Genomic DNA, 18278 nt, shown 5'->3' with positions numbered 1-18278 from the left:
TTATTTTACTTACGTGTTCTTATCCATGGTATTTCTCAAATTAATTCCAAAATGTTTGCTATATTAGCCCATCGAATTTGTTTGCTTTGTAAATTATTTAAAATTGTGCCAGTTCTACATTAACAGTAATAGGTTACCCTTTTTTGTGGCTGCACCTGGTGGCTTTCTAAAAATATCTGATTTTAAGCCAGTTCTAGGTCTATACATTGATGTCAAACACGTTATTACATTTCTTCCCCATTTCTCAATTAACGAAATCTTTCTCCTAACAAAGAAATGATAGCAGAATGCAGTAAATTTTATGCCTTCTAATTAAGTGGACCTCTCAAGGGTCTAATTTCCTGCAAAATTAAAAACCGCATTTGTGTGAATACAGTGAAAGAAGGTCAGCAGCAGGAAGTGAAAACATTTTATTTCAGAGTACTTCATACCATGGACATTTCTGCATTTCCCTACAACGTGGTTTAAGACTCTCCAGTGGAGATGAGATTCAGCTGGGGTTCCCCTGTGTAAGGAATAATTCAGATGCTACATCTTTCAGCTAGAAGATGATTTCCACCAACCTTAAATGAAACCCTCAAAAAATGTGCTCAACTAAAACCATTCTTCGAATTTCCAAATAACTCTGAAATAACCACAGCTTCATTCTTCAACAAGTGTTGTTCCTTCCCTTGAACCCAGTTAAACCACATGTTGAAGTCATGGCTTCAGGCATGAAGAACTTTAAAAAACCCCTCCTCTGGGTGATGCCAGCACAAACTTTTTCTCTGTACCAGGATTATTTGCCTTACTCCAGAGGTACCATGTTAGTTGCACTTACTCATGAAAACTGTAGGACTTGCAACTTATAGATGCAACTTTCAACTACATTGAACTCTGAAGACTCAACACTCTCCTCTTCTCCTGTAACACAAAGTAGGTTCAAAGGCCCTTAGTCTGTCACAAGGAAGCCTGGGGCTCATGGTAAGTGGGGGCTGTGGAGGAGCCACATGGTTCCCTGACATTGCAAGGGAACCCTCAGTCACTTTTAGTCTAAGCAAACTCTCAAGTTTCTTTAAGTTCTCAAGTCAAACTTTCATAAAACTTTTCGAACTTGTTCTTATCATAAAGTGAAAAAGCAATAAAGAGCAATGTTTGTATCAGTAGCAGTATTTCATCAGAAGAGTGCCACTGGTAATATGATGGACAGAGGAATATACAAAGTGTCTTTTAGCAAGGGGTGATTGTAGTTTGTTAAAATCCTTATTGAATATTTTAAAATAATGCTGTTACTGCAGGCAAATTCAAATTGAGAACTTTACTTGGAAACACAGGAAATTGAGCTGGTAAACCGATGGGTTTTAGCTCTGTCATGAATGTGCTCCAGCCTCAAATTTTGAATTTAAATCAATGTAACCTTAACCTGCAGAAACAGAAAACTGTAAGGAACAAGCACTGTACCAACTTTGAAAGTAGGACAGGAACTAAATGTAGAATTCAGCATGATATGATGTTTCTTAAAGGTAAAATTGTGGTCATGCTGAGATGTGTGATTGACAGTGGAAAATATCTTTGGACTACTCAAAGATCAATTTTAATTGGAATTTAGGTCAGATGTAGGAAAGTAACTTTTAGTAACCAAAAATTTATGCCTGAAACTGACTCAAAATAATGATCAAAATCACAGGATTCGAAGGCCTAAGGTGACCTTAGAAAGTCTTACAATCCATTTGACTACTCTTAGGCAGGATTAACTATAGCTAACCCACTTTTGATATGTCTAACCTAGACCCTCAGTGTCAGAAAACGAAGTTTGCCATAACTAACTACTTTCCAAATATTATTATTCTTAACTTTAGAAAGCTATGACATTCTTTCCTTTCCTTATTTGAAACTGAAATGTACTTGTTCTGTCCTTTCCAGATATGGAGAATAATTCTTCCCATTTCTTTGCAGTTACTTGATTAAGAATTCAAGAATCAGCTTTCTCCTCTTTCCCTCAACAAATCTGAACAATTTCAATTTATTATCTTTGTTTTCTTACAAGAAGTGCTTTCCAGACCATGCTGTCAGACTTCTTTCAATGCATTTATATTTTTATAGCAGTTGCATACTTTGAACCCAGTAGCTCAGGAGAGGTTGGTTTATTCATGAATACAACAGAAACTTTACTACCTGTGTATTTTTTTTTTATTGTTGTTGTTAAGAGATTGGTATTCCTTATATTTAGATATACTGCATGTGAAAATCACCCATTACTCTGGGTTCTTGTTTTCCTAGATATGGCCTCTGCTGTAACTTGTACAGCTCTCATCTGGTTTGTATATGAAGCTGTTGTGCTACACTTGAGTCAGGCAACCTACAGAAACTGGGAATGCTGAGAGAGTCCCTCAGCTGGAGTAACACAGATTTTGTAATTAATTCGTTGTTCTTACAGGACTCTCAACCAGGTTTTTCAGACACGCCCACAGTCCACAGCCCCTTCTGTTTCATGAGCACTCTGAAAATCAAGACACAAGGTGAGTGAAACATGAATTGTTAGCCACAGCTTTCTAGAATGGTCTTTCGGAAGTTGCAGAGTTGCTGAGCATAACTTCTATTGAAAGGTCCTCTAAAACCTCAAACCTATGACTGCTAGTCATTGCTAGAGCAAAAATAAGTTTTTATTTTTCTCTTTTCCAGTTACTGACTATATTTTCCTTATGAAACTGAGGTATTCAGGAGTGACTTAATGACTTATAAATTGACAAGCTGTCTCAAAACTTCTGAATTTGTGACCACCCCATCTGTTACTTATCTGTTCCCCTCCCAAATGACTCCTGACTATAGATCAGCTGGTAGATGGAGCGTCTATCAACAAGAAAGATCTATCAAAGAGGTAAATTTTGGACAACAGAGAAAATTTAAATGTTGGAACCCTGGGTTTAGATAATTTAGGTTTCTGGGAATCTCCAAGTATACCCTTAGGTAAAGAATTTGGATTCTAGAATAAGCACTACATCATTACCAGTCTTCTTCTGTTCCTTGGTTGTTTTTTTGTTTGTAAGTTGGGGATTTGTTTTGGTTTTTTTTTTTTTTTTTTCGGTTAATTGGAAATTATGTTCCAGGAGAATGAGATTATCTTCTTCAAAGATTTCTGGAGTCCTTGAAAGAATAACCTTCCTCCAATGCCTGTGAGAAGGGCACTTTATAAACCTGTGCAAAACAGCAAAACATTGTCCTTGCTCAAATCTCTTGTAACAACTTTAAGATGTATTGATGACTAAAGAAAACTGCCAGCAGGTCAAACTCCCATCTTCTGTGATTTGTGCGTGTCATGTTGGCCATGACTGTCTCACGCTTGTTCCCTAACCTGTCCATATTGATCTGCTGTATCTTACATGTAGATGTCAGTCTCTATGGAACAGAAATTAGGTTTTTATACTATGTTTTTGCTTAGGATGTTTCTTGAAGATCAATAGGTACTATGGTAATATGAGTTTTAGAAATCCTGTTGCCATTTTCTGTAGTTCTGCTGTGTAGCTAATATCCTGACAAATTGATCCCATCAGAAATGCTTTCAGGATGAGAGATCCGTTCAGTTATATTGCATATGATCTTCCACAGTTATCTTGTCTGCATCTACTACAATTTGTTTCAATTAAACAAGGCAGTTTACTACCAAAACCCTGAGCAGCTCAGTTTAATGCTGAGTTTAGCCCTGTCTCAGCTGAAGGAGGGACCAGGAAATCTCAAGAGGACCTTTCCACTCCAAATTATGTAATGGTCTACATTTGTCTTTTTGCTTTTGAAATAGTTTTTCATTTTTATTTCAGTAAACTTTAGTTAGTGCTTTGCTATATTTTTGTTTTCTGGGCAGAGATGCTGTGCTGGTGGTTGGATGGGTTTCTTCCCTGTTTTGTCTCTTTTCTGCTCAAGGGAGTGTCACAGTGGTTTGATCTTCTGGTTTCAAGGATATAAGGCTCCCTAATGCCAGATACTCAGATTCTTTCACGGCTGACTCAGCCCTTCACTCTTTTTAGCAAAATAAACTGCAGTTTTTATGTATGAATTTTGCAGCTGTCACATTAAAACTCCAATGCCTTAACTGTTGGGACACTACAACCTTTTTTTCTTTTCACTCTGTTCTACTGCATGGCTTTTGATATACAGAAAGTTAAGTCATAATTTAGTTTCAGCACTGGTCAAGCAATATGTGCTTCTCAAAACATGTAGGAAAAAAACCCCCTCTCTTGAAAGGATAAATTTGATAGCATGTTTTAGCAGGTGGGATATGTAAAAAAAGCTAGTATATTATTGGAAACTTTAGAAGAAAGGTAAGAAGCAACAGTGACTGACCTTAAAAGAATCAATTTTTTAACAATCATTTATCAGATAAAACATCAGAAAAGATTAAAATAAAGATCTTTGATTCTTCTGCATAGGATTTTTTAGACTCTTAAAGTCCAAGCTTATTCTGCCCGTCAGGAGTACAGCTAATGAAGGGCTTTCTGAGGACTTTTGCTGTGATCCTTTGGTTTATAAAAGAAGAGTGAAAAAAGAATATTCTTCTTGCTCCAATAGTGATCTTCAGATATTCCTACAATGCCTTGGCTCAAGCTGCTTTGCAGCTGCTGCACAAATTTGACTTGGCATGACTATTAATGATTTGACCTTCATTCTAAGTTTACTTTGTGTTTGCAAAAGCAGTGGGTAGTGATGAGGAATATGACTTCGTTCCTAGTGGCAATTAGGTTGCTGGGTAGCCATAGTGCTACTTACAAGGGGGAAGTCTTGTCTAACCATCAGTAAACTTTGCTCAGAACATTTACAGCATTTATGGACTGTCATTCTTGCTCCCCTTGTGATCCTCCTTTTGTTCTCAGCAACAGCTGGATCAAAAAATGTCTGTAGTTTGCACCAGTAAATAGCAAATCTAACATGCTCCTTGTGAAAACGAAGGATAGTTTTATGCAGATAAAATAAGACTGCATATAGTGCAGGATATAGAACAGTGACAAAGTCACCTCATGGCAGCATAATTATCCTTTAAAAGGATGTGCGTATTCCATCGAATCCCTCAGGACTCGCTGCTGTGAAAGAAGAAATGAAAAACAAGAGAAAACAGAACAAACAGACTGGTGTTTTAAAATGGCTTGGAAATTTCTAATTCTCAAAACAGTGAAAAGATCTCACTAAGTGAGAAAATGTTACCCTGTGTTTCTGCATACCAGCAGGAAAGACACAGGAAGACGCAGAGCATCTCAGCTGAGTTACTGTAAAAGATTTTGTGGCTGACATTTTTTATTGTTTTTTATAATGTAATGTAAAAAAAAAAAATTCTTCCTAGTGTCTGTTACGTACAGCTGATCAGCTTGCCCTGGTAGCAGCTGGAGAAATGCAATCAATTGCTGTGAGGAACATTTATGTGTGCAGGGCTTTAGCTAAGGTGGACCCTCTCTTTCAATGTGTGGCATTCCTACATGAAGAAGTTTTGAAGTTTCAGTTCCTTCAAGGTGCACAACTTAGTGGTTAAATATTTAATTCTTCTCTTTGCTTTAAAATATGTGTATGCACACACACTTCTGAATTTATAGCTATATCCATATCTATATTGATATACCAGCATCTGTGTATATGTGTATATATATATATAAGTATGTAGGTACATTTGTATATATTTGTACATTTACAATGCAGACACACATAAACAGATAAAGGCTTTAGAGGTTAATATTTTTTGTCTGTTTTTATCCTATTGTAGAGATCTATCTTGTTTTGAAAATTCTTCCATAACATTACTCTGCTTTGAAAATAACAGTATGTGACTACATTTCAGAGCTTACAGAAAATGGACTCTGAAATACAAAGTCAGGAGAGGTGGATGGAATCTTAATCTGCTCTGAGAACATAAGGATGTTTCAGCTGAGAAAAATAATTTGATTTTCCTGTGCTGATGTCTGTCTTTCAAACCAGAGGGTTTTAATGATTTGTTTTTGCTTTATATAAGCTTGGTTAATGGTTAAAATTTACAGTTCCTCTGCTGTATCTAAGATATACGTCAGTCCTTTGCTGGATCTGGAGCACTGTGTGAAGGTACTCAGGATATATTTTTTGACTTCCAATCTTCTGCCCTAGAGTTTCTTACTCAGCCTTTCTGGAAGCTTTTTCAAATCACTTCCTTATTTTGAAGGTGCTGTGATTATTTTTTATTTTTGAATATCTCTGCCCTGTCTTCAAATTAACCCCTTTAATTTGATCTCCCTTTTATAGAGGTTTAGTGTTTGTCTTTCCATTTTGTCAGAGTGGCACAGTGGAAGAGACACAACTACAGTTTATATAACCGAAAATAATACCCTGTGGGCACTGGGGAACATCTAATGCAGATAGTGCAGTATATAACTGCAGATGAGCTAGTGTGACTATTTTTTAGCTTGTCTTGGGGTGACCTTATGATGTGTATCCCATATCGCTGCCTATGCCCAGAAATTAATTTTTGTGCCTTTCTATGCCTCTAAACTGAGCCTGAAAGGGGGAAGGAAAAAAACTGAGCAAAACTTTCTCAAAGCAGTTTGCAGCTCATTCAAGGTTACAAAAAGATAGCAGGTTTTTTTTTTTTCCCTAGCTGGGGTAGGGGAGGGAGGAAGCACCCGGCTTGTTTTTTTTCCAGTCAGTTTTTGGCCAGTTTTTTCTTCTTCTTGTTCTCTGGAGAGAGACTGAGAGTTGGACTTTGGATTTCCTTATCTGGATTCCGGATTTTTTCCCCTTTTCTACTGGACTGCTTGATTGCTGTAACATCAGAACACATCGGGAGGACTTTCCACCGGGCACAGAGGGCCTGGCCCTGGCCCAAGCCCCAGCTCCGAGGAGACCAAAGGGAGGACTCGAACACTTTCCCAGGTTTTTTCCTCTACCGCGAAAGATTTTACCATCTAACATTATTTTCCTTCCCATGTGTTTGTTAAATAAATAGTTTTATCTTCTTCACTTTCCTTCGAGGAAAATTTATTTTTTCCCGAACCTGGTGGGGGAGGGGTGGTTGTGCCTTCTCTCAGAGGATATATTTCTAAATTTGCCCAAACTGGAACATAGCTCTAGAAGGAAAGGCTTAGTTCAGATGAGTTTAATTTCCTTAACTTACATTTTTCAAAGAGAGGTCACAAATCTGAGAACATGAGGGAAATGTGATACATGAGGGAAATGCCTGTTTCTCATCTTAACAACTTTGAAATTATCTAACTTCTACTGTATGAGACACCAGGTATCTGCCCATGTTATGATGTCTTCCAGCAGGTCCCTGTGAGGCAGTGGGTGAGTTCATTCCCGGTAAAGTCCTGTCCTGGCTGGGGCCTCCTCAGGAGCATGCTGCTGTTGACACAGCAGTTGCTGGGATTACAGTCCAAGAAACTGAGCTGCCCGTCTCCTTAGAAAGGGACAAGTAGTGGTTCCTGGATCCTGCCTGTTTCCTTTCCTGTTTACATGCTCCCCCATTGTGCTTTGTCACTGCCTTTGACTCTCCTGAGCCTGGTTCCCAGCTCCAGCCATGCCAGCCCTGCGGGTGGTACTGCTCCTCCATGCAGAGGCACGTCTGCCAGCAGCTCCTCCTGAGCCACAGAGGCTTCCTTCCATCGGGCTTGAGGTTTTGCAGAGAAGCTTTTATTTAATGTTCCAGTGGAAGTGCATAGTGAGAGACAAAGTAGGGAAATGCTCTGAGGAGTGAGGTACAGATGCTTGGACAAGGGAGGATGTGGTGGAGGCCATGCTGGGGCTGGAACTTGAAATGTGCCAGATATTCTTGGCAGTGCCATCTTGGTAGACTTTTCATCTTAACAAAAAATTATCTGCATTATTGATAAATGATTTCTAGTAATCTGTTAGACAATTTGTATGTTTGAGAGAGAATGTGGTCCCCTCCTCCCACCAAAAAACCCCATGTCCTGAAGCCAAAACATGCCTCCCTCCTCCCCTTCCAAAAAAAAAAAAAAAAAAAAAGCCAACAGATTTGACCAACATATGTGCAAAGAGGGAAAGAAGAGCACTCCATCTTCTGTGGCATACTTTTCTGACAAGTAAATGTTTTGTGTTTGCTGTTTCCAAAACTTTTCCTGGTATTTTATTGCATATTTGAATTGCAAGGCCAAATGAAATATAGGAGTCCTCTCAGGAGGTTTTCTAGATCAACTTTGTCCTTAAATAAGCTTTAATGTACCAGACATCATGGTTAAGATCCAGAGCAAGATATTCTAGACCTTGAAAGGTCTCCCTCTCCACCTCTGGTACTTCCAGGTACCAAAAATTCCTTCAGTTTTCCCTTAACATTTGCACCTTTACCTGTCCGTCAACAGTTTTCAGGCATGTTTTCTGCTGGAAGAGTACAAAAGGATAGTGAGAAAAAAATCTAAAGAAACAGCTGACATCTGTCATAAATATAGCTACAATGACAAATCTGTATATCAAATACTGCTGCATGCAGATAATACATCTGCCTCAACACGTTGGAAAACTGGTACTGCGACCGTGGTAGCCAAAACTCTGACTTATGTGCCTATCCTTAGTAATTGAATATATTTACAGTGCTTGGTTTGAAAGACAGGTGTCTGCTAAGGAAGGCAGAAGCCTCCCTTGGAATGGCAGATGCAACCCCCTTCCCTCCGAGTTATTATAATTTTGAAATCAAGGGCCTTTAGGCAAAGATGTGGGAAATAGGAATAACAGTTCTGTACTATGATATATCTCTATGTGTATAACCAGTCAAACAAACAGCAATAACTCTGGCAGTAACAGCAAACAATCACAAACCCAGTCCCAGCCCTCTCGGCTGTCAGGCCCTTTCCCCTCGGGTGCAGTTCCGCTCGCAGCCGGCAGGGGCGCTGGCGGCTCCCGGTGAGCAGGGCAGGTGCGATGGTTCCCCCGCGGCTGCAGGGGGCGCTCCGGAGCGAGCTCGGGGAGCACGCGGCACCGGTGCCCTGGGATCCCGGGAAGGGATGGAACAAAGGCTTCACAAACCCCTGGGCAGCCGATCACGGTGTCTGGCCGGACCCTCGGGAATGGCAGGCTGGAACGGCAGGGACGAGCACAAATCCCAGACGGCAGATGTGATGTATCCAAATGGGGAACCCCCCGGAGATCCAGGCTGGGCGAGCAGGGCTACAACATAGCGAAGGCTGGAAGCAGAGGCGGGGCAGGGCGGCCACGGCCAGGCTCCCAGCAGGGCAGGGAAGGTGGGCTGGGGATCCTGGGATCTTTCTCCGCAGAAGGAAAAAAAAAAAAACCAGCCGACGAAAAAACAGCTTCCCTCTCCGGCGTTCGGGGACGGAACTGCCCACACACCCAGGTGAAACAAAAGAGTAGCCAGGTGCACCTCACCCCCAATGGGTAGCTCTTTGTTTTCTTTAACTATCCAGCAATTTGTCCTCCTCCTAGCAACAGTATGGGGGGAAAATTCCTTTAACAGAAAAAAACTAGGAGAACTCCTGAAACCCCAACAAATGCTCATTTCAAACACAGAGCATTGGCAAGAGATTGGTCATGAATGTTTCTCATACCATGATATTACAACAGAATAATTTAACCTGTGAAAAAAAAAGAAAAATAAAATACAACTTTTAACGCCAATCTGCTGAAAAATTTCATAAGATGAAAAAAAATTGTTCCCTTTTTTGCCTTTTCACTGCTAAACAAATTATAGTCATATCTGTTTTCTTTTCCAGTGAAATGAAAGTTTGTGGTTTTAAACAAGTTAGGTATCGTAGCAACTTGCTCTGAACTTGTTATCTCTTGTTAATGATGTGGTGAATTCCAGCATATGAGCTCTGTAGAGCTGTTCTAATGAACATCTATTTTTCTATGGAATGGCAGAGAATTAAATTAATTGGGAAATTTTTGTTTGCTGCTATTAAATAAAATTTACTTTAATGAATAGAGGCTTAGTTGTCTGCAGTGAGTAAACAATATAAGTATTTTTCTGTATTACATAAAATTTTCTGCTCTTAAAAAGAATAAAATTTTGAAAATGGAAAATACCAAGAAAATAGGACTCTTTTTTTCCTCATAAACATAAGCTTCTAGGTCTTATAGGATGTAATTAGACTATACAGATCACTTGACCCCTGATATTTTTCAGTGACAGTTTTTCTTGGAATCAGAAGGTGAAAGATCTAATTTTAATGAGTTTGTATTTGTAAAAGTCTGCACACACACACAAAATCTCCAACTGTCACAACAGCCAGTAATTGGCAGAGAAATGCTTTGATAAAAATGGGAAGACATCCCTGCTGGTTCAAGACAGGTGGACATCAACTTGAATCCAATTTACATCTTAAAATGCATTATAGAAAAGATTTGCATTATATTGCCTAGATGAAAGGGAACTCTTAGTTTGAGAGCCTCATTTACTTTCCCCTCTTCCCTTTCTTTTCTTGCCCAAACACTCAAACTCTCTGTAGAGAAGTTTTAATGAAGATAGCTTGTTCAGCTCCTGTTTGAGGCAGCTATTTACTTGACTAAGGCTCAAATCCGAACTCATGCTGGGCTAAAAAAGAAAGCCCAAACTGATAATTGGGCAAACCTGAAATTGGATAACCTGCTTTAACCTCTGCTTGAATCAAGTGAGTCCATCTTCTATATTGAGTTATTTTTATTTGGTTGCCTGGTCAAGGTCCCTTTCAACACTTAACTGGGATCTAGCAAGACACATGCAGTGGAATGTACCTGCTCTGAAAGGTACAAGAAATGGCTCTTGATGGACACCTTTGGACTATCTGAGTGATTCTAGTTGTACATTTAGGTGTTTGATCCATATTTAAATTGTTAACTCAGATACAAACATTTACTCCATCCTAAAGTTTTCTGAGTAGGAGTCGAACACTGTATTAAGTGCAGGAAAAGTAGGTTTACTCCTTTCCAAAATAGATGCTGAAGAAAGGCAGGGAGGGAGTAGGTGGGTAGTCTGAATTTTTGTTCCCATGCAGTTCTTCACCATTTGTTTGTGTCAGGACTGATGGAAAATAAAAGATTGCTCACAGAAGTTTATAATATTTTGTGTGTATATCTTCAGGTACAAATTCCAATCTTGCAATCAGCAGTGTGACGTCTGTAAAGACTACGCCAAATTTATATGTGCACCTCACACTGACATTTCACTATTAAATGTTTGATTCTGAGTTGGCATTCCTTTTTTTAAATAACCTTTCCATTACAGATAAGACTCTGTCTCTTTGAAAAGACAAAGCAATAGATCACCAATATGAATATGGTCCATTGTTTTTAAATGTAACTCTCCTTCTTCCATGAAGCATGCAATTTTCTATTTTGTGAAGTTCCTTTAATCTAATAATCTGTATTACTGCATGTTTTATCTGTTTCTAATTTTGGGGAACTTTTATCTAACTTCAGCATGCATGTGAAATTGAGAATTGAAATGAATGGAGCTACTGAGTACTTTGGGGTGAAATATTCAGCCTCTGAGGCATCTGGATGGCAGTGGCTCTGTTGGGCACAGGGGAAGCTTCTGGCAATTCTCACAGAAGCCACCTCTCATAGCCCCTCCTAGACCAAAACTTTGCCATGCAAACCTAACAGAGCAACCTTGTACTTGAGGAGTTCAGTTGTACTTCCCATATGTTCTTTCCCTGTGTTTGCATAATTATTCATGTGAATGCAAATGGTGAACTAATAAAGACTAGGAAAAGCAAAATTATATTGTGTCATTAATGCTTTATATTTTGTTTCGTCCTTAAAATTTACCTGTCAGTTTTGGACTAACAGGCTGCGCCATTCTGTATTGGCTAGGGGTGTAGAGCACTGGGAAAAGAAAGAAATTGAGAACACTTTTTGGTATCTTTGTTGTGCCTCCGCATGGTAGTATGCCTGTGTCTGCAGCACTCCCTGCTCTGGAATATAATCTCTGGTTTCTTTTGGAATCTGCAGTGAAAAAAGGAGGGGAAAAAAAAGGCTTACTGCTGTCATTTCTGATGTTATAAGGTTACAGGCTACAACCTTGGGATATTTTACACTAAATTTGATTTTTATTGTTTCGCAAAATGGGACCTGTTTTCTGACAGTCAATAAAACTGCAGGTGATACTGCTCTTATAATAGATGTGAATGGACTATTACTGTTTGCTATAGCAGTTTAACTGCAGGGCAAGCTTATAGGGTTTTTTTTAGAAAAAACACAATCTTTTTTTAGCCACAGGACTATTTCTTTATTTTCATCAAGTTCTCTGGTAATATTGGTGTATACCCACCTGAGCAGGTTTGAAATAAGCAGAAAGTTCTCTGCTTCTGAAGTTCAAAAGAAACTAAAAATTGAAAATCAGTATTGGTGGGCTAAAATGAAGGTGGTTTTAACACAGCAAATAAATAGATAATCCCAAGATTTAAAATCATTTATCAAGGCAAATATTTTGTGAATATTATACAGTAGCAGCAATGTAGAAATCAACTTCATCTTCTGGGGCTTTCTTTTAAGTCACATTTTCTACTTCTAAAAATCTGAAATACTGATGTGTGGTATTTATACTTTGAATCACAGCACCAGTGAGGTTGGAAGGGAGTCTTCGGCATGCTCTAACCAAATGTTCCTGCTAAAAGCAGGGTTAACTCTTAATTAGCTAATTGCTAAGGGCTGTGTCTGGTTGTATTTTGAATATCTCCAAGCATGGAGACTCCACAACTTCTCTGACAAACCTGTGTTCCAAAAAAGTCATGGTGAAAAAGATTTTTCTTACATTTAAGTGGAATTTCTCTCTGAGTTGGTGTTCACTGACATTTTTCCTGTCACTGAGCATCACCAAGAAGTCTGACTTCCTCTTCTCCTCCTCTTCCATCATGAGTACATATATGTATATATACACGTGGATAAGAATGATGGAGACTTCTCTCAGTCATCTTTGTGGCCCTTTACTGAACACTCTCCAGTATGTTCATGCCTCTTCTGTACTGAGGAGCCTGATATTAGATCCAATATTCCTGATGTGGGCTCATCAGAGCCTTCCCTGATCTGCGGGGAGGCATTTTCCTAACAGACCTAATGTCATTTCTAGCCTTCTTTGCTGAGAGGAGACACTGCTTGTTCATGGTCAGCTCGTGGTCAGGAAGGACCCAGTACTAGTTCTCTGCAAGGCTTCTTGGCAGCTGGTCAACTGCCCGCTGTCCTGTGTGTGAGGCTATTCCTACCCAAGTGCAGGATTTGGTGTTTGTTGAACTTCATGAATTTCCAGTCATCCCATTTTGCAACCTTGCTGAGGTCCCTCTGAATGGCCAGATGGCTCTGGTGTATCAGCCACTCCTCTTGATTTTATATCATTTGCACTGTTCCATCATCCGAGTCATTAATGAAGCAGTTACACAGGATTGGCCCAGCAGCAATCCTTGGAGCCTGCAACTAGGGATTTTGTGTCTCTGATCCCAACCCATAGAGCTCAAAAGCTCAGACAGTTTTCAGTCTCTTTCATTGCCCGCTATCTAATCTCTGTTTCCTGTCAGACTTGCTAGTCCTAATGCAGTTCTTCATGGTTATTACTTAGGCTACACTCTGCCCCGTTGTTTAGATCATTAATTGAACAGGATTTGAACCAGTATTGACCCCTGGGATACACTGCTAATTACTGCCCTCCAACTAGTTTGTGTTACGGGTCACCAACCACCATTTCTCTGGGCCTGTCCATTCCATTGGTTTTCCATCTGTCGCACTCTTTGTCTGTCCAGTGAATATCTCATCAGTTTCTCTCTGAAAATCTTATGGCAGACAGGGTCAAAAGCCTTTCTGAGGTCAAAGTACTCAGTATCCTCTGCTCTGTCCTCATTTCCTAAGCTAGTCTTTCACTATGGAAGGTGATCAGTAGATTGGTCAAGCATCACTTTCCAATGATGGTACTATGAAAACTACTCTTGATGAGCTTCTAGTTGATGTGGCTTACAGTATGACTTGCTTCATCACCTTCCAAGGCTCAGGGTTCTCTGGGTCTATTTTACTATCCTTCTTGAAGATAGAAGTATGATTTTCTTTCTTCCTGTCCTCAGGCACCCTTCTCAGTCACAATGATTGTTCCAAGATCACCAAGTGGTCTTGCAATGACAACTTTTCCATGTCAGGATTCTGTGACCTTCAAGTGAAATAAAACCAAAGTTTATCCTCCGAAGCCTTGGGAAATTTTACGGTACCTAATTCTACAGAATAGTGTGAATTTAATGCATTAGTATACCAGTGACAAAATAATTCACTCCATTCTTTTAGTTTAAGAGAGTTAAAATACTAAATGGTCAGCATATTTATGAAGCTCTGTATCAGCACAAACACTTTGCACAGTTTAAGGATAGGCAAGACTAAAGAAAATAGCCATTAATGTTTACTTAATGGTGTTGATATTTCAAGTATTTTAGTAAATTTAATTAATGCCTTCCTATATCTTGTTACATTTTTTGTAAAGTTCTTTTGATCATTAATAGTTGCCCTGTAGATGTCGCTTTTTTTTTCTTTTTTTTTCTCAAGTATTGATCTATAGTTATTTTTGAAATGCAGGTTTATAAAATGGAATGGTTACTGGTAGAATGGGAATCATTAGAGAAGAGAAATGAAGAAAAAACCAAGAAAAGATGAAAGACATGAAGTGTGTGAAAGAAACAGATTTTGGAGTTTGAGATCTGAAAGCTCAGTAAAGCATGTAAATACCAGTAAATGTCAACTGGCATTGACTTACATTTGTGAATCTCAAATGATGAGCTCATCATCACAAAAGTTTAACACCTCTCTGGTGGCTTGGTCTTGACCTGCAGTTTTCTAAAGTTTTACCTCTTTTATCCTTCCTTTAATTTTTCTTTTTTTGGTGGACTTTTTGTTCATCATTTTGGGGTGCTATGATATCTTAACTCTGGGTCTTAAACTGCAACAACAGCACTACTCTGCCTGCAAGCTACCCTGGTTTTTATCCCCCCGTAGCACATTTTGCCCTCTCTGACAATTATACAGGGAAGGCAACTCTGTAGTCCCTCCACCCTTGATGTATCATTTCTTTATGAAACTCAGTAACTCCTTGTGGTGTTGATCTGGCAGTCGCCTCTTGAAAATTCTCTTTATTCTTTTTCAGCTGCTATGTACTCGCCATATTTTAATAGAACAGGCCCTCTGGCTGGGGAAAAGTTGCCAGTTAGACTTGTGAGACTGATCCACTGTTTTATTATTATTTCTTTCAGAAGCTTTTCAGTGTCTTTGATGTTACCCGTGCATTTGCATTAAAAGCTGTGAGTGATTTTTTAAAATAAAATCCAATTATCTTCTTTAGTTTCTTTTGAAAAATTAAAGGCTATTTCCAATTTAATTGTGAGTATAAGCATATGGAAGGAAACACACCAGTTACTAATGGAAACGTGGCATTAATAGCGCCAGCAGCAGCAATGAGGGTTAACGAATAACTAATGCTGTGCAGACTTAATTTTAGTAACTTTTGCAGAAGTATTTGGGTCTAAGGAGGAAAACCAGCTTTTTTCAAGGAGCTGTGCTAGGACAATACTAGAGTATCATGTTTATCACAGAGTTCAATATCCCCACATACTTCTTGAGCTGTGTATACATGAGAAAAGAAATGACATTTCCAGGAGATGGCTTCTTCTGCTTTTTAGAGTGATTTTTTTGAGCCCGATCTCTTACAACTTTAGTTCTTCTGTAGTTTCACAAGGAAAAAAAAAAAAAAAAAGGAGCTTCAGTCTCCGGAACGGTTAAATCATCATGGTCTCAGCTGTGTGTTTTCAAAGCAAGCTTCCTCTCTTCCAACAAATCCTTGATTTTCCTATACTGCTAACAGCAGGAGGCTATGCTTCCACAAATATCAGATTTTCTTTATCTGAAATATAGGACTGGTTTCTTGGTACTGCTGAAGATTTCCTATTGGTTCAAAGAGAAAGGAATGGGTGAATCTCTCTGGTATCTTAAATTTGCGTTGGTATGGACTTGAATTACATTATAAAATTAATTGCACCAGCCAATCACCTGTCCAGGTTGGTTGAGTTATGTATGAATTATAGTAAACTAGTAGGCTTTATTGCCAAAAAGAGGCTGGTTATAAGCAGCAGTGAGATTACACCAGTTTTGTTTGGGACACTTTGAAAGCTGAGCTCATTTAGTCATTGTCACATATCCCACCTGAGACCCATTTATGTTCCTGTTTGAACACAGCAGCTGTAAGCTGAGAAGCCCATCAGGCCTGAAGTACAAATATACGTGTAACATCAATCTGTTGTCTCAGTGGTATAGATGGCAACCCTGCCCTCCCTTCACACCCCTGCTGTTGTTAAGTTTTTGTAAAAAAAATCTTGCAGTGAACCTCAGCATTTTTCCACCACCTCTTTTCTCCTGACACAAACACAAGACCTGTTAACTAACTTGTGCAACAAGTCTATTCTTATTTCAAGATATCAGTAAAACCTTGAAATGGAAAAAGATACTTAATGATTATCACTCAGGAAGTATACTAATGATGGGTCCAGGAATGGCCTTCAGCATCACAGGAAATAAGAGGTGTAAGGAGAGAGACCTTAATTAAACATTTACAGGGAACCTTACCCACAAGATCTATTTTAACAATTTTGATAGACTGATTTCTAATCTGTTAAAATGATCAATTATAAAAGAAAAAGCCCCAAATACAATGCAGTAGAAAGCATCAAACCCCAGAAAATATTGACTTTCATTTCATATCTGGGTAAGATGATACACTTCTTTATCAGATTTGTAATGGGATTGGTCCACATTGTTGTCTGTCCATCATACCATTGTATATAGAATCATAGCGTGGTTAGATTGGAAGGGACCTTTAAAGCTCATCTAGTCCAAGCCCCCTGCAATAAGCAGGGACATCTGCAACTAGGTCAGGATAATTACAGTTCTGTCCAACCTGACCTCATCTGTCTCATTGTCTAATTAAAAGCTGAAGTTACTGTTCAATATCTATCCTGTATTGCTTCAGCTAAATTAACTTTTCTACCTTACCAGTTTCTCTCTTCTTAATCATACTATTGGTACTTCCTGTATTCATAAGTTCTGATTGTCTTTACATCAATGTCTCTACAGAAATTTCTAAGTGTTAAATATACACGATCATATGCAAAATGTTAAGTTTCCTCCTTTCTTCCATTCTAATTACAAAAACTTTTTACAGAGCTGACCTGAGATGGTTAAAGCTTACTATCAGTTTAGTGAAAGGATCCTGTAGAAAAGCTTCCATGAAATATTAAACATTTCATAAAGTCTTTATTAAACAGTCTTTATTGAACTCTGCTAAGAAGTTCATCAGTAATTTGACCAGTGGTACTTGTCAGTCCTGCTTTTTTTGTATGGGATGGAAATAATTCTATGTATGTCAGAAACAGTCAGCTTTGCTGTAATCTGTATAAATCTTTTTCTCAAATAGTAGGCCTTTCCAGGGTCAACAAGAATTCAAAATGGCATAAAATGGCAGTGAGCAAATACTGACAATAAATGAATTTTCAAAACTCTAGATAGGTTTATTGGCCTTTTTCTTCCTCCTTACCTAAATTTGTTGTGCAACTATTATTGCAAAATTTAATGCTTGCAAATCTTGCAGTCCTATTTTGTTAACCACAACACAGAAAACCTGCAGAAATGCTGTAGGGGAGCAACTGAGTTTTGGATGCTGCTGTGAGCCTTGACATTCACACTAGTGTTCCCACAATCTGCTTCGGACTGACTGCTCTGTACCCAGGGGGATTTCCAACTTCTGTAGACTTAGCTGAAGTAGAGTATGTCAGTAGAAGTTTAAAACTATTATTAGAAAACAAACCAGTTACTTATTGGTAGGTGGGCTTAAGCAGAACTGTCCACAATATTCATAAGTATATGGTATAGTTTTGAAGACTGGCTATGATCCAGCTTTATATTTGTTGTGCTAAACTATTTATCATTTATATTGAGGCCTATCGCAGTGATTGTTTGGAAGGTACAGAACCCAAATGTATTTTGGAAATGTTTAGATAAAATTCTCTTAACTTCTATGTACAAGAATAATTTAAACAGAAAAACTAAGGAGCAGGAGTCTGGACATAAGCATATAATAATGAATATAATTTATATGAGAGAAAACATTCATATTAATAAGAACAATAAAATGGCAATACACTGATATATTAAGGTTATGTTCTTGAAAAGTAGATAGCCAGTATCCTTGTAAGACCTTTTGAACTGTATTTTAAGGTACCTACAAAGTCTGTATGTAACAGCATATCATCACCTGTGATACAGTATGATGAATGATGTAAGCATGGTCCCAATCGCTAGAAAGAAATGTCAGATCTTATGTAAATTAT

General features: G+C 38.6%; 1 protein-coding gene across 6 annotated transcripts in view; it reads left to right on the top strand.

Annotated features, from left to right (window-relative positions):
- Nucleotides 1–18278, top strand: part of SOCS6 (suppressor of cytokine signaling 6) — a 120836-nt gene that overhangs the window by 61947 nt on the left and 40611 nt on the right. For all 6 annotated transcript variants that reach the window (XR_004242394.1, XR_004242395.1, XR_004242388.1 and 3 more), the window contains one exon: nucleotides 2417–2498. The gene's annotated coding sequence lies outside the window, so the exon portion shown is untranslated. The remainder of the gene's footprint in view (nucleotides 1–2416; nucleotides 2499–18278) is intronic.

The sequence above is a fragment of the Corvus moneduloides genome, chromosome 1 (assembly GCF_009650955.1).
Source record: "Corvus moneduloides isolate bCorMon1 chromosome 1, bCorMon1.pri, whole genome shotgun sequence".
NCBI lineage: Eukaryota > Metazoa > Chordata > Aves > Passeriformes > Corvidae > Corvus > Corvus moneduloides.
The sequence above is the reverse complement of the archived record's forward strand: the minus strand, read 5'-3'. Positions and strand labels throughout refer to the sequence as shown.